Source organism: Stegodyphus dumicola, chromosome X2 (genome assembly GCF_044657685.1).
Source record: "Stegodyphus dumicola isolate Sdum_Otavi_A_Nest chromosome X2, ASM4465768v1".
Taxonomy (NCBI): domain Eukaryota; kingdom Metazoa; phylum Arthropoda; class Arachnida; order Araneae; family Eresidae; genus Stegodyphus; species Stegodyphus dumicola.
Genome location: NC_140781.1, coordinates 114476374 through 114493197, shown reverse-complemented (window position 1 = coordinate 114493197; position 16824 = coordinate 114476374). Strand labels below are relative to the sequence as shown.

Below are 16824 nucleotides of genomic sequence, written 5' to 3'. Positions count from 1 at the left end.
CAGAACAGTAAAACATAAAGATGGCAAGAAGTTACGAAAACAGGGTATGCAACTTAAGAAACAACAAGTTATATGAAATGCCCTTTAAGTTACTGCAATATCATGAGACACCATAAATAACCATATCATAAGACATATTACCAAGATAAATATAATTTGTTCCTTCTTTTACATCTTTTACATCTTCTTTTACATTTAAGTTTTTCTTCAAAAATTTTAACAGTGAATGCCAAAACAAATTTATTATTGGTGCCTTTGAAGCAAGGTCACACAAAGATAAACTCGATTTAGCGAATTTCTGAAAACATTAAAATCAAAAGTGTTAAATTACATAGTTTAATAGATGTTAAGAAAGCAATTGTCTGGTAAATTTTAATTCTTATATGAAAACTGAATTAAATTACAAATAAGTGACTAGGCTTGTAGAGTATTTTAGATATTTCATGTTCATACACTGGAAATAAATTGCACTTAAATGAAAGAGCTGGAAATATAGTCTGCATGATGCATAAAATATGATCAAATCTATTTGTTAAATACTTAATGTTTACTTTCAGGGATGTAGCTAGAGGGGGTCAGTTTTTATATATCATTCTGAGAAATAACTTAAGATTGATTTGCAACACTTGGTATAAATAAAGATATTTTTACCAAAGAACTAATATTTTTTTCAGACATTTTACTGTCACACTAAATGTAGAAGCTAGACGATTTGAATATTTCATCTACCCTCTTCATTTAATGACTTAATGTATTTTTGCTCCTATGAAATATTTTAATGGCAAATTTATTCATTCATTTACAGTGTTTATCAGATAATATCAAATCAATATGTACAGCCAGTCACAAAGTATTCGAACACCAGTACCCATTCAGAAAATTTACTTTTCCGTTGAGAAACAAAATGGTGGCTCGAGTCAATCTTGGTTCGATGGGAAAACAAAATGGTGGCTCATGTCAATCTTGGCTAGGTGTAGAAAAAAACGCAGGACAGGACTAAGTGTGGGAAGCACCAACACATCGCCACTGGCACAACTGGTGTCGCTCCTTCACACTAACCGTCTTGAGAAGAATACCTCCACAGGGTGTACTTACACCATGCATCGGTGTTAACTGAAACATTATCATAGAGAACCTGTGGGCCGAAAGATACAGTTGCTGATGACAATGACATTACAATACCATACATTACAGTTGATGGTGAAATATAACTATAAATATCAGTATGTGTACACACAAATAGAATTGAATGAAAAAGCATTAAACATAATTAACTTGGTTAAGTTATTATGATGTTAATGGGATGTTTTTGGGACAGTGTAGCAGTTCATAGATGATTCACAGTTCATTGATAGTTCATGAAAAGTTCATGGACTGAGTTGGAGTTCATACATACAGTAGAGTTCACCAGTTCCATTATGCCATTTTTGGTGTGCATAACTGTGATCGTATTGTCTAGGTGCTAAATCCTTGCTACACGAAGATAATCTATTGAAATTAATATAAAGGCACCCCCATTGGAAAACTGGCATTTGTGCAAGAGAAGAAGCAGCACTTATGGTGCACACAGTTCCAAGCCGTGACGATGGAGTGTACAATTATGTTTTTGATACTATTGTGGATTTTCCTGTGCTTTATCAGGAAGCGTTTGAAGTCTGTTCCTGGTGCTGTGGGATGGCAGATATGATGGTCTGCTGTTATTGGGCATTGGAATAAATAATGGTCTGGATCACCTGGATTCCCACAAATGCATATTTCAGTCTCTGAAAGGTTTCGTTCATAGAAGTACTTTGGGTACGGTCCATAACCAGAGATATATTGAGAGAGATAATAATTATAAATAGAGCACTCAGTATCGACACATGGGAGAAGTGAATGCATCCTTTTGCCTTGTGGTCCTTGGTCCCATTGTCTCTGCCACTCTTCTTTGACCATCACTTTTAGCAAAAACTTCAGTGTGGAGAGTGGGCATGGGATGTGGATGGTAGTGCCTTACTGAAAAAAACACAACACGACCTATCTTGGTGAGATACGAGATGCGAAACAAAATGGCTGCTCAAATGATCAAGGTTTGAGCACAGAGAAAACACAAATGGTCGCTGCGCCCCGTCTCGGTTTGCGAATAGAGAAGAAACAAAATGGTCACCTCAGTCAATCTTGGTGACGTGGGAAAACAAAATGATAGCTCATGTCAATCTTGTCTTATGATGGCTAGGTGTGGAAAAAAAACACAACACGACCCATTTTCGTGAGATGCAAAACAAAATGGTTCTTCAAACTATCGAGGTTTGAGCGCAGAGAAAACACAAAATGGTCGCTGTGACCCGTCTCGGTTCCCGAAGATAGAAAGAACGCAATGGTCTCCCTAGTTGAGCTTGGTGAGGAGGGAAACAAAAAAGTCACTGCAACCTGTCTTGGTTTGAGAAGACCAAGTGAGTTTTGGTGATGTGGGAAACAAAATGGTAGTCTTGGTTCGAGAAGACCCAATTCGTCTGGGTGAAATGGAAAACAAAATGGTTGCTCTCAAACTATCAAGGTTTGACAGCAGACAAAGCACAAAATAGTTCGAGAAGACCCAATCGATCTTGCTGAGGTGTGAAACAAAATGGTCGCACCAACCCATCTTGGTTTAAGAGGAGAGAAAAACAAAGTGGTTGCTCAAGCTAAGATGGGTTGGGAAGGAGAGAGAAAAACAAACTGGTCGCACAAGTCCATTTTTTAGTTAAGCGGTAAACAATATTTCGTTCTCTTTGCAATGCCTGTTTCATACTTCCAACAAGTTTGAGCAAACAAAACGGTTTCAGTTTCACAGACCATGCAGGAATCTGGAGTCATTATGAATCATCTTTCGCTCTTAGTTGTTACAGTCCAATAAATTGCTTTTCTGTATGGATTTCGAGAGAAAATAAACTCAAAGAAGGAATTTGTCAAAGAAGGAGATTCCAATGGAATTGTTTATGGATTTTGAGCATGTCGCCTAATGAAGATTTGGGGGGGGGGGAATATCATTTGAGTCGGTACTGGAACGCCCCGAGAGCCGACATCGTTCTAGAATTAAAATGCTTTTTGAGATCTATTCCTGCTTTAGTCTGGACAGAAATGGTTTTCACGAAAGGTATGTAATCTTTTACATTTCCTTCTCAAATATTTGCTCAAGGTATTCTGTTAAACACTTCCGAGTAAAGCATTGTAAGATTTTCTGTTTGTAATGAACCTATAAAAATTTCAGTTCCTAGTATGATTGCCATACCAGACATGATTCATATGTTTTATCATACGTTTAGATGAGACCCCCTTTTAAACATGAGTTTCATATAGAGAGTTGAAATGGTTTTCCCAAAGGATTGATCATTTTAAAACATGTCCGTGTATGTGTGTGACTGTTAGCTTTCTCTCTTACGAGATAGTCTTGATCTATCTTCCTCTCCACGTTATGTTTTTTTTTTTTGATATATTCTTAAACATCTCATGGTCACTGAAATGGGTCTTAAGCGAAATGTATAGTTTTTGACTAAAGTTATTTCCGTTCTGCAGATCCAGATTCCCCGCCCCCCCTTAATGCTGCAAATTTCAAAGCTCTTCTTGAAACAATTCACGTATCAGCTACGAGGAAACCATTCAGTGCCGATCTGAAGCTGAATGCTTCCATAGATAATGTTGAATTCATTCTTGACCCAATTCTAAAGAATCTAAGAGAAAATTTGAAACACAAATAAAGAAGATACAAGCATGTCTTCTTTCGGAAATTATGAAGCGGGGTCAATTTGAGATTTCGCTGGAAATATTTTCTTAAAAATTTGAAAAATATAGAGTGGTACACTGGACGGTTGGGAAGAGAAGACCCCGTTGGACACGGAAAATATTAGGCCACACAGAGAGGAAAATTTTTAGCCTCCTCCTCGTAATACGAAAGGAGGCAACTTGGGAAAAATATTACACTACAGCAATAATTTTGAAACCACTAAGAAGAAACAGAACTCTAACAAATCTCAGACTTCTGATAATTATAGTGTGATTAATAAATCAACCTCACTTTGAATATTACAATACAATATAAAAAAACCACGAATTCAGACAATTCAATATGGAATTCAAAACCTAAGAAATTAATGCATAAATGCTACCCTAAACATTAAAACATAATGTGAAGCATTCATGTAAAATAAATAACTAGTAAAACTCCAATATAAAGCAACATGTGAAAAGGGACATTCAACATATAATATTAAAGCATTTCTAGTGGAAAAAAAGTTGAAATAAAACAAGAACTACCAGCCACTGACGTCTTTTCGCTCTGCATTATTTCTCCATTTTTTCCATCATCGTTCTTTTTCTTTCACGATATCATGTTCTGCAATCCAAGCGTGCACAAAAATGATGACAAATTACACTAGAATAGGCCAAGAAGCAAAAATAAAAGAATCATCATATTTTAAATAGTTTAAAATTAAAGAATAATAATACACAAAGAGAAATATCTAATATTGTCTCTTAATATATAAAACTTCAAATCTAGCCTTCTTTATTTTAAACTCCAGCAATGTGCTACATTGTTACTAAAATCTTGACTGCAGTTGATAGAAGAGCAAATGATTTTACTAATACGACAGAAGTACACTAAGAGAAAAGGTTTTTAATGTATGGTTACAACATGAATAATGAAAGAAAAAAATTTAGACAGTTACTCAAAAACAGAATAAGAGACATAATGACCTTCGAGATGAGTAAGTAATTTCAGCGCTGGTAGAAAGATGGCACCAAAAGACAACAAGCAGGTAATTTTACATGAGAAATAAACTCAATAAACTTTACTGATAGCTTTGAAGCAGATGTTATATATTAAACTATCTTAATTCACACACACAATTAGTCATATAACATCAAAATAGAGTACGAAACAGACTCACAATATATTAACATTAAAAAAGCTACAGATATATACTTTAAAAGATTTTTTTAAAAAAAAAAGGCACAAAAACACCATTCTAAAAACAGATTTCGAAGAACATCTTGGAAACTAAAGTCGTATACTATAAAAGAAATATTTCATTCAGAATTTTAACGTAAGAAACGTTTCTAATTTTAAGTTCTTTACTTAGGTACTCTCATCCACGAGAGGTGACAGCTTAGCCCAATGTACAAGGGCTTATCCTTAAATATTACCAGGTCACTTTTACTGAAATTATAACAATATTTCATTCACGGAATGAACATGTCTAGCTGCCCGGGTTCAGGCCCAGCTTTAATACAGCAAGCCAAAACACATCAAATGCCATTCAATGATACAGCATTTCAAAATATTTCAAAAATTTTAAATGCAATTTCGTGGAAGAGCTATTGCAATTACCTATATACTAAAGCTTTGATCAAAAATTCAAGAAAACTAAGATACTCCTTTTTCTTTCCAATGAATCAAAGTCATATACTAATGTAGGGATGCTCAACTTATTGTACTATAAAACCTAAACATAAGAATGAATTTATGTCAGCTATCTGAGATGACCAATACCGAGAAATTCCGTAAATTGTACAATAGAACCTGCGTCTGAAAACAGAATAACAAGTAAAACAAAATTCAAATACTTTATTTTTAGCCTTGAATCAGGTGTTCTACATTAAACTGTCCTAATTCACATACAGAATTAGTGATATAATAGCTCCAAATATTGTTAGAATCAAACACGCATTATACTAATATTAATAATTAATATTAATAATCTATATACATTTATTAGTGTACGAGGTTTTATCCTGAAATGTTATAAGGTCACTTTCAAAGAAATGATAGAAACATTTCACTCAGGGAAGGAACATTCTGTCTGGCTGCCCGGGTTCCATCCCAACTTCTGCTACAAAAGTTTCACAGAAGTAAAAATCCAGAAACGAAACTTATGAAGAAATAATTGAACATACCTCGTTCTATAATTTAGCCATTCTTACAGACATAATAACAAAATCCTAAACCTCAAGGGGAGGGGAACTAAATTAAAGACTTTAGTTAAAGGGCATTATAAATTCATTTTAAATCAAAATTAGTTTTGTGAAAGGATTACACAAATAGAAGAAATATCATTTTTACTATAATGTAATGAACATTTAGCCACTTTGAAAATCCGGAGAACTAAACAGTGAAATACAAGAAAACTGAAGCAAACATTTGGAAAATCTCATAAAAATCCAGAAACGAAACTTATGAAGAAATTATTAAACATGCCTGGTTCTATAATTTAGCCATTCTTACAGACATAATAACTATATCCTAAACCTCAGGGGGAGGGGCACTAAACTAAAGTCTTTAATTAAAGGGTATTATAAATTCATTTTAAATCAAAATTAACTTTGTGAAAATATTACACAAATAGAAGGAATATCATTTTTACTATAATGTAATGTACATTTAGCCACTTTGAAAATCTGGAGAACTAAAGAGTGAAATAGAAGAAAACTGAAACAAACATTTGGAAAATCTCATCGAGGTTAAATTAGTTTCTAAATTAGATGTTTTAAGTGTGTTTAAAATTAGGCCAACTACTTCATTCACTTCAAACCCATTACATAATACTAATATTTACGACAAATTGTAACAGACTGCAAATATGTTAAATAAAAATTCTACTGATCTAGAAATGGAAATAACTGATTTTCAGCTTAAATAAGATCAAGAATATCACAAAAAGCCATTTGAATATTCGTAGAAAAAAAAAAAAACATGAACAGTTAAACTTTTAAGAAGATAAATTGATGCTTTCGATCTACTTAAAAATGTGAAAGAGAATTTTCAACAATGAACTTGTTAGAAATCAATGTTCAGATACAGCATAACAAACATTCGAACAACTCCATGGATTTAGCAATAACATCGCATGCACCAGAGGGGAAAAAACTGGGAGAAGAAAGACAATTGCAAATTTCACATTAAAATATAATTTCCCTGCATTTAATTTTCATTTTGGTGAGTATTTTTTTTAAATAATACAAAGAGTATAACTTTTCTTTAACATATATTACCACACATTTTTATACTTTACGTATTGCACTCAAACTGAAATAATAAAAGTGCAATATATAACATATTGGAAAGAATTTATCTGCTACCTTAAACAATTTCCACTGACTGAAAATGAAGTCCAAAAGATCTTACAAATCCCAAAAGCAAAGGATGATGAAGAATTTTCACATATGGAAGATAGACAAGTCAAACAATGAATCAGAAAATTACGAAAGAAGAATTGGGTGCTTATAAGACCACTTGATAATAAAAGCGGTCATTAGGAAGAGCTTTTAAATGAAGATAACACAAATCAAACATCTGACCTTCTAGCGGAGATTGACCCAATTAAAGAAAAAACAGGTCACTTTAAAAGGGGTACTGACAAATATGTGCTCCTTACAGCTACACGATTAGAGTTGCATCAGTCATTCTTATAAGCAAAAGACATCAGCTTTTTCAAAACATAATTCTGCCATGTATTTAAAAAGAAGTAATGAAAAGTTGCTTCATTAATTATTTATTTCTTCTAATTAAAAGTATTTTTGTTTGCTTAAATTATATTGTTACGAATTTGGTATTTAAAAAGCTAATGTTAGTTCAATTACAAATTAAATGATTTTATTTCTCGCGCAGTGCAGCGCGTGACGAATATTAAAAGAAAGCTAAGCCGTAAAATTGAAATTACAAGAGCGCGTGTATTAAATAAATAAATATCTCTTTTTGATTTCGAGAAAGTACTGGAAAATTCTAGCGCGTGATTTTAAAATCTTATAAAAGGAGGAAAACATCTCAGTTTGTAGTAGTTGCTTAGTTTGTTGTTGTTTAGAAAACTGCTCTTGTTGATTGTAGCGAATTCGCGGATTAGCGTTCTTTAGCTGTTTTTAATTGCGTTCTATTGGACATTTGAGTAGTTAAAAGATAACTACTGTGAGATATTGTAATACTGCATGATAATTTGAGAAAATTTAAGCATTTTTGTTGTGATAATAATAAATTTTTTTTTTGTTCATTTTTCATCGGACTTGTGCATTCATTTCATAACGAACCCGTACGCACGCAACAATTTTTGGTGTCAGGAGTGGGGTTTGAATGCCAATAACAAGAGCGATGGAAGAGCAATTAAGGCAGTTAATATCAGCCTTTGCCTCATTTAAAGAAGAAATTAAAGAGGAAATGAAATTGGGCCAGGAATCCGTTAAGGAAGAAATGAAATTGGGCCAGGAATCCGTTAAGGACGAAATGAAAGCCGTTCAAGCTGGTGAAGAAGAAATGAAAAGAGAAATTACTTGCATAATAGAAAATAAATTTGAAGCTATGGAAGGCAGAATTGAAGCAGTTGAAAATAAAGTTGGACATATTGAAGAAAAGGTTTCTTCCGTAAAAGATCATATTGAAGAAAGAGTTTCTTCGGTGAAAGAAGAAATAGAAGAAAAAGTTTCTTCTGTAAAAGAACATATAGAAGGGAGAGTTTCTGCTGTGGAGGAACGAATTGAAGGAAGAGTTTGTGCCGTCCAACACCAAATCGAACAACAAATTGATGAGAGAGTTTCTGCAGTTGCCAAAGAAATGGATACTTTAAAGAAATTCGTAGCGTCAGCAGGGAGCAGGAGTGATGATTTTAAATTCTTACCAATGCCTGCTCGTCCACCTCTGAAGCTATCCACATATGATGGGAAGACCTCCTGGCAGGTGTATAAGACACAATTTTCTATCGTGGCGGATGCGAATGGATGGGATTCCCAAGCTAAGGCCTGTCATCTCGCCGCTTCTCTAAGAGCCGACGCAGCGGATATCCTTCAGACTCTTCCCGAAAACAAAAGGTTAGATTTCGAAGCTCTGTCCGGCGCCTTGGAGTTGCGCTTTGGGGAGAAGTGTTTAAAAGACTACAGCAAGCTCCAATTAAAATCTCGTCAACAGAAGCCTACCGAAACACTTCAGGAGCTCGCCGCGGATGTTGAAAGGCTGTCCCATCTCGCCTTTTCGGAATGCCCGACAGAAACAAGGGAAATCCTGTCCTTGCAATACTTTATCGACGGCATCCGAGATACTGAAATACAGAAAGCTCTACGAATGGCGGATGTAAAAGATTTAAAAAGTGCTCTAGTGTACGCCATGAAATTTGAGGCAGCCCAGCAAGCCACTCGTCGAGACCGCCACCCAGTCAGAGCTGCTCAAGTCCAGGAGCCAGGGGATCAAGTCACCGCTCGACTTGACGATTTAACTAGACAACTGAACGCCTTGAGACGGAATATTGGTGAGAAGAAACCGACCGTTAAGTGCTGGAACTGCGGTGCTGAAGGACACATACGACGAAACTGCAAAACACCCCAGGGTACTGATGTTAAGACCGCTTCTAACAAGCAGCAGGGAAACTAATTAGTGGCCATCTCGCGGGGCGGAGGTTGCCAGATAATGAAAAGCCCCCGTTTAAAGCGCTTCAGATTTCTGCAGTGAGAGGCGGCAGTAATGGACTTTTCATAATAGGACATATTAATGGAGTTCCGTGCAATATGACTATAGATACAGGAGCCAACGTCACCATCATCCGAAAAGATTTGGCTCAACAACTAGGAAACAAACTTATCTGGACGCCGCCCTGCGTTACCCTCCAGACTGTGTCCGGTGAGAAGATCGACATCGACGGAAAAGTAAATGTTAACATCACGTTTGGAAGTGCCGCTTACCATCACACGGCATATGTAGCAGAGATCACTGATTCTTGCATACTCGGATTGGACTTTCTAAGGAAATACAATTTTTACTTGGATTTTAAAAATAACGAATTGCATTCTACATCTGAGGACATAGCGTTATTTCTCGTTAATGATGAAGAAGTTAAATCTGTCCATAAAATCATAGCACAAGACTATATCACAATACCGGCAAGAACAGAAATTTTACTTCCTGGATCCATAGCCGAAAATAGAAATTTCCGCTACGGCATCATAGAATATCCCAATAACTGTAATATCCCAAAAGGAGTACTAGTAGCCTCAACACTCATCGACCTATCCAGAACGGTTATCCCGGTGAGAGTCGCCAATGTAACTGAAAAGTCGAGAGTTATTAAGAAAGGTGAAGTGGTTGCAACATGTACTCCAGTAACCAGCGTTGAAAGAAAGAGTAACATCCCAGAATCCGTGTCCTCAGAGAGCATTACATCGGAGTTATTGCAGAATGCACAATTAAACGATAAAGAGAAAAATGCTGCCGATCGCGTCATTAAAGATCTTCAAGTTGTTTTCTCCCGCTCGTCTTCTGACGTGGGTCGAACTAGTTTGACACAACATAGAATAGATACTGGCGATCATCCCCCAATCAAGCAATATCCAAGACGTCTACCGTTTGCTAAACAGGAAGAGGTGCGAACACTGTTAAAAGATATGGAAGAAGGCGATGTCATCGAGCCTTCAGCAAGTCCATGGGCATCTCCCATCGTTCTCGTCAGAAAGAAAGACGGCTCAACAAGATTTTGCGTTGACTATCGCCGGTTGAATGAGGTTACGAAGAAAGACAGTTACCCTCTTCCTAGAATTGATGACATTCTAGACACTCTTTCTGGAAGCAAGTGGTTCTCAACAATTGATTTAAAGAGTGGGTATTGGCAGGTAGAAATCCATCCTGAAGACCGAGAAAAGACGGCATTTACTACGGGACAAGGACTTTGGCAGTTCAAAGTGATGCCGTTTGGACTGTGTAATGCGCCGGCAACATTCGAACGTCTTATGGAGACTGTTTTGAAAGGCCTTTCCTACGAAGCCTGTCTGATATACCTGGACGATATCATCATCGTCGGAAAGAGTTTTGAAGAGCATCTAGAAAATCTTAGAAAGGTGCTTCAGAAACTGAAAGAGGCCAATCTGAAGCTGACTCCCGCTAAATGCAAATTGTTTCGAAAGGAAGTGACTTACCTGGGACATGTCATCTCTGCAGAAGGTGTGCGCACGGATCCTGAAAAGGTATCAGCGGTTAAATCCTGGACGCGTCCCGAAAATGTCCATCAGCTGAGAAGCTTCCTAGGGCTTTGCACCTACTATAGGAGATTCGTGAAGAACTTTTCTTCCATCGCAAGACCACTTCACAAGCTGACAGAGAGCAAGCAAAGATTCTTGTGGACAAAGGAATGCGAGGATGCATTTAACAACTTAAAGGAAGCTTTAACATCTGCTCCAATCCTGACGTATCCTCAGCTCGACAGACCATTTATTCTCGACACCGACGCGAGCAATGAAAGTGTCGGTGCTGTTTTGTCCCAAGAAATAGACGGCCAAGAACGTGTAGTAGCTTACTGGAGCAAGTGCCTGTCTAAACTGGAGAGGAATTACTGTGTCACAAGGAAAGAGTTGCTCGCCATAGTCAAAGCTGTAGAACATTTCCATCATTATCTATACGGGAGAAAATTCCTCCTCCGCACGGACCATGCCTCATTGGCCTGGCTTTGAAATTTCAAAAATCCTGAGGGTCAAATAGCCAGGTGGATACAGAGACTCCAAGAATATGACATCACTATCCGTCATCGTAAGGGATCATCACACGGAAACGCCGACGCCCTGTCTAGAAGACCTTGCCAAGAAAGCTGCCGATATTGTTCCAGGGTGGAAGCGAAATACGAGCTGCTGACTCCGGTCGCAAGACAAATTACAACATCAACATCGGCTGATCGAGACCCGTGGAGTGATGATGAAGTCAGGAAAGACCAGCTGGAAGACCGCGACATTAAACCCATACTTGATTTAATAGAGTCATCAAACAGAAAACCTACATGGCAGGACATTTCTATCTGTAGTCCTACAACAAAACAATACTGGGCACTCTGGGATTCACTTCACATTCGAAACGGCGTCTTATACCGGAAATTCGAGTCGGATGATGGGAAGACGTTCCGATGGCAACTGATACTTCCAAGATCCCGGATTCCTGATGTCCTCAAAGAACTACATAACAGCCCTACAGGAGGTCACTTTGGAATTATGAAGACCTTACAGAGAGTTCGTGAGCGCTTTTACTGGAATAATGCAAAGAATGACGTGCAAAAGTGGTGCCGATCTTGCGATGCCTGTGCAGGTCGGAAAGGACCGAGGAAACGCAGCCGAGGCAGACTGCAACGTTACAACGTAGGTGCGCCTTTTGAACGTATCGCCTTTGACATCCTGGGACCTCTGCCACGAACTGCTGATGGCAACAAATACATACTCGTTGTCATTGATTACTTCACCAAGTGGCCTGAAGCTTATCCTATTCCTGATCAAGAGGCAGTCACAGTATCTGAGGTAATGATACAGCACTGGATTTCCAGGTTCAGAGTGCCTCTTCAGTTACATTCCGATCAGGGAAGGAATTTTGCCTCGGCAGTAATCAAAGAACTATGCAAACTACTTGGCATTGACAAAACTCAAACGACGCCATTGCATCCCCAGTCGGACGGCATGGTAGAGAGGTTCAATCGAACCATCCTTAATAACCTCTCATTAGTGGTTTCCAGAAACCAACAGGACTGGGACAAGAAATTACCACTCTTTTTACTGGCTTATCGCAGTGCTGTCCACGAGACTACCGGCTATTCTCCATCACAGATGCTCTTCGGTCGTGACCTTTGTCTGCCTTGTGATCTATTGTTTGGCCGCCCTCCGGATGCTCCTTCATCGTCTGAGGAATATATTCAAGATCTCCAGGCCCGGTTTGAAGTGATGCACAATTTTGCACGAGAGCGAGTCAACTTGGCGACGGAGAAGATGAAGACCCGATACGACACAAGAGCTACTGAACATCAATTCCACGAAGGAGACAAGGTGTGGTTGTGGAATCCGACTCGACGGAAAGGACTTTGTCCGAAATTACAGTCACCTTGGAATGGGCCGTACACAGTCCTAAACAGGCTGAATGACGTCGTGGTTCGGATTCGTAAGTCTTCGAACTCTAAACCTAAAGTCGTTCATTACGACAGGTTAGCTCATTACTATGGCCATAGTACATAATGTAAATAATTGTAAATAGTATAAGACCATGGTCCATTTTGTTTTTAAATGTGTATTTGATTTGTTTTATGTATTGCATTTATTGTTCATGTTGTTTATTATTGTAATGTAATGCTTATTAATGCATTTATGCCACAGTTGTAAGTTTAGCTTCCTGTCCAGGGATTGTACTGCCCGGGACGTGCAGTCCTTGGGAAGGGGGCAGTGTTACGAATTTGGTATTTAAAAAGCTAATGTTAGTTCAATTACAAATTAAATGATTTTATTTCTCACGCAGTGCAGCGCGTGACGAATATTAAAAGAAAGCTAAGCCGTAAAATTGAAATTACAAGAGCGCGTGCATTAAATAAATAAATATCTCTTTTTGATTTCGAGAAAGTACTGGAAAATTCTAGCGCGTGATTTTAAAATCTTATAAAAGGAGGAAAACATCTCAGTTTGTAGTAGTTGCTTAGTTTGTTGTTGTTTAGAAAACTGCTCTTGTTGATTGTAGCGAATTCGCGGATTAGCGTTCTTTAGCTGTTTTTAATTGCGTTCTATTGGACATTTGGGTAGTTAAAAGATAACTACTGTGAGATATTGTAATACTGCATGATAATTTGAGAAAATTTAAGCATTTTTGTTGTGATAATAATAAATTTTTTTTTTTTTGTTCATTTTTCATCGGACTTGTGCATTCATTTCATAACGAACCCATACGCACGCAACAATATAAAGATCCTTAATCTGAAATACATGTAAAACTTTTTTTCCACTCAAAGGTAACACTGCGGAATGCACTTTTTCCATAGCAACAATATATGAACAACAGCCACTCCTGATTCTGCAAGGACTTACTGTAGTAAAACAAGCAGCTACTGTCCTGACGTATCTGTTCCAACAAACTGAACGAACGGAAATAAACATACATAGCTCTTCAAATGGGAAAAGAAACGATATTTTCGTTCTGAGTGAAAAAAAATTGAGAATGCACGGTTAAACTTTCCTCGAAAAAAACCTGATACCGCATGGATAATTTTGAAATAAAATGCATTGACCAAATGTTTTGGTAATTAATACGAAAATTTGTTTGTTGCTTCTCCCACTGTTCAATTATGAAGTTTCATTAATGTTACTCGATTTTCTAACTTCCTCAGAAATTTATACCAAGAGAATGTTGAGAAGTCCAAAAGAAACTTTCAGAGTGCTTTTGGAAACAAAGTTGAAAGTTAATCTGCAGAATTTTATTTCGATAATAATAAAACATCTATGTTTTGATTTAAAAATTAATTTTTATATATCAAATCAATTTTAATTAGATCTTCGCAAAATGGTTCACAAAACTCACAATATGCCAAAATAGTTAAGTGAAAATTATAAATAAAGTATGCTAAGAAAAAGAACATTTTCAGCATCAATTAACAGAAGACAATTTGGCTCCACTAACTTTCTTTACGAGTACTCATTAAATTTTTATTTACCTTTCTTTTTTCTTCAACATTTACCTTTCATTGGTTTTAAGAAAAACAGAACTTGATACAGAACTCTAAATTCAGAAAAACCTGAAACAAAATTGGTTTATACACAGGCAGTGCATTTACGCTAGACTACTGGTAAGAGAAGATCCCATTGGACAGGGAAAATATTAGGCCACACAGAGAGGATAATGTTTAGCCTCCTCCTCGTAATGTGAAAGGACGCAACTTGGGAAAAAATTAAGACTACAGCAATAACTTTGAAACCACTAAGAAGAAACAGAACTCTAACAAATCTCAGACTTCTGATAATTAGAGTGCGATTAACAGTTCAACCTCACTTCCAATATTAAAATATAATATAAAGAAAGCACCAACTCAGACACTTCAATATGGAACTCAAAACCTAAGAAATTAATGCATAAATGCTACTTTAAACATTAAAACATAATGTGAAGCTTTCATGTAAAATAAATAACTAGTGAAACTCCAATATAATGTGAAAAGAGACATTCAAAGTATAATATTAAATCATTTCTAGTGGAAATAAAGTTGATATAAAATAAGAATTACCAGCCACTGATGTCTTTTTGCTCTGCATTATTTCCCCGTTTTTCCCATCATCATTCTTTTTCTTTCCATATTGCATGTTCTGCAATCTCAGAGTGCACAAAAATGATGACAAATTACACTAGAAGAGGCCAAGGAGGAAAAAAAGAATCATTATATTTTAAATAGTTTAAAATTAAAGAATAATTATACACAAAGAGAAATATCTAACATTGTCTCTTAATATATAAAACTTCAAATCTAGCCTTCTTTGTTTTAAACTCCAGCAATGTGCTACATTGTTACTAAAATCATGACTGCAGTCGATAGAAGAGCAAATGATTTTCCTAATACGACAGAAGTACGCTAAGAGAAAAGGTTTTTAATGTATGGTTACAACATGAATAATGAAAGAAAAAAATTTAGACAGTTACTCAAAAGCAGAATAAAAGACATAATGATTTTCGAGATGAGTAAATAATTTCAGCGCTGGTAGAGAGATGGCACCAAAAGACAATAAGCAGGTAATTTTACATGAGAAATAAACTTTACTGATAGCTTTGAAGCACATGTTATATATTAAACTACCTTAATTCACACACAGAATTAGCGATATAACAGATCAAAATAGAATAAGAATCAGACTCACAATATATTAACATTAAAAAAGCTATAGATATATACTTTTAAAGATTTTTTTTAAAAAAGGGCACAAAAACACCATTCTAAAAACAGATTTCGAAGAACATCTTGGAAACTAAAGTCGTATACCATAAAAGAAATATTTCATTCAGAATTTTAACGTAAGAAACGTTTCTAATTTTAAGTTCTTTACTTAGGTACTCTCATCCATGAGAGGTGACAGCTTAACCCAATGTACCAGGGTTTATCCTTAAATATTACCAGGTCACTTTTAATGAAATTATAACAATATTTCATTCAGGGAATGAACATGTCTAGCAGCCGGGTTCAGGCCCAGCTTTAATACAATAAGCCAAAACACATCAAATGCCATTGAATGATACAGCATTTTGAAATATTTCAAAAAATTTAATTGCAATTTCGTGGAAGAGCTATTGCAATTACCTATATACTAAAGCTTTGATCAAAAATTCAAGAAAACTAAGACACTTCTTTTTCTTTCCAATGAATCAAAGTCATATACTAATGTAGGGGTGCTCAACTTATTGTACTATAAAACCTAAACATAAGAATGAAATTATGTCAGCTATGTGAGATGACCAATACCGAGAAATTCCGTAAATTGTAGAATAGAACCTGCGTCTGAAAACAGAACGACAAGTAAAACATAATTCAAATACTTTATTTTTAGCCTTGAATCAGGTGTTCTACATTAAACTGTCTTAATTCACATACAGAATTAGTGATATAATAGCTCCAAATATTGTAAGAATCAAACACGCATTATATTAATATTAAAAAATCGATATACATTTATTAGTGTACGAGGGTTTATCCTGAAATGTTATAAGGTCACTTTCAAAGAAATGATAGAAACATTTCACTCAGGGAAGGAACATTCTGTCTGGCTCCCCGGGTTCTATCCCAACTTCTGTTACAAAAGTTTCCCAGAAGTAAAAATCCAGAAACGAAACTTATGAAGAAATTATTGAACATACCTAGTTCTATAATTTAGCCATATTTACAGACATAATAACTAAATCCTAAATCTCAAGGGGAGGGGGACTAAACTAAAGTCTTTAATTAAAGGGTATTATAAATTCATTTTAAATCAAAATTAATTTTGTGAAAAGATTACACAAATAGAAGAAATATCATTTTTACTATAATGTAATGTACATTTAGCCACTTTGAAAATCTGGAGAACTAAAGA

The 16824-nt window shown here is 36.0% G+C and overlaps 1 long non-coding RNA gene across 1 annotated transcript; it reads right to left on the bottom strand.

The window, feature by feature from the left end:
- Positions 1-286: 286 nt before the first annotated feature.
- LOC146992888 (uncharacterized) lies at positions 287-15110 on the bottom strand. The gene is made up of 3 exons (XR_015038848.1): positions 14994-15110; positions 4273-4390; positions 287-1135 (listed from the first exon to the last, which is right to left on the bottom strand). It is a non-coding gene; the product is annotated as an uncharacterized LOC146992888 (long non-coding RNA).
- Between the last annotated feature and the right edge of the window lie 1714 nt (positions 15111-16824).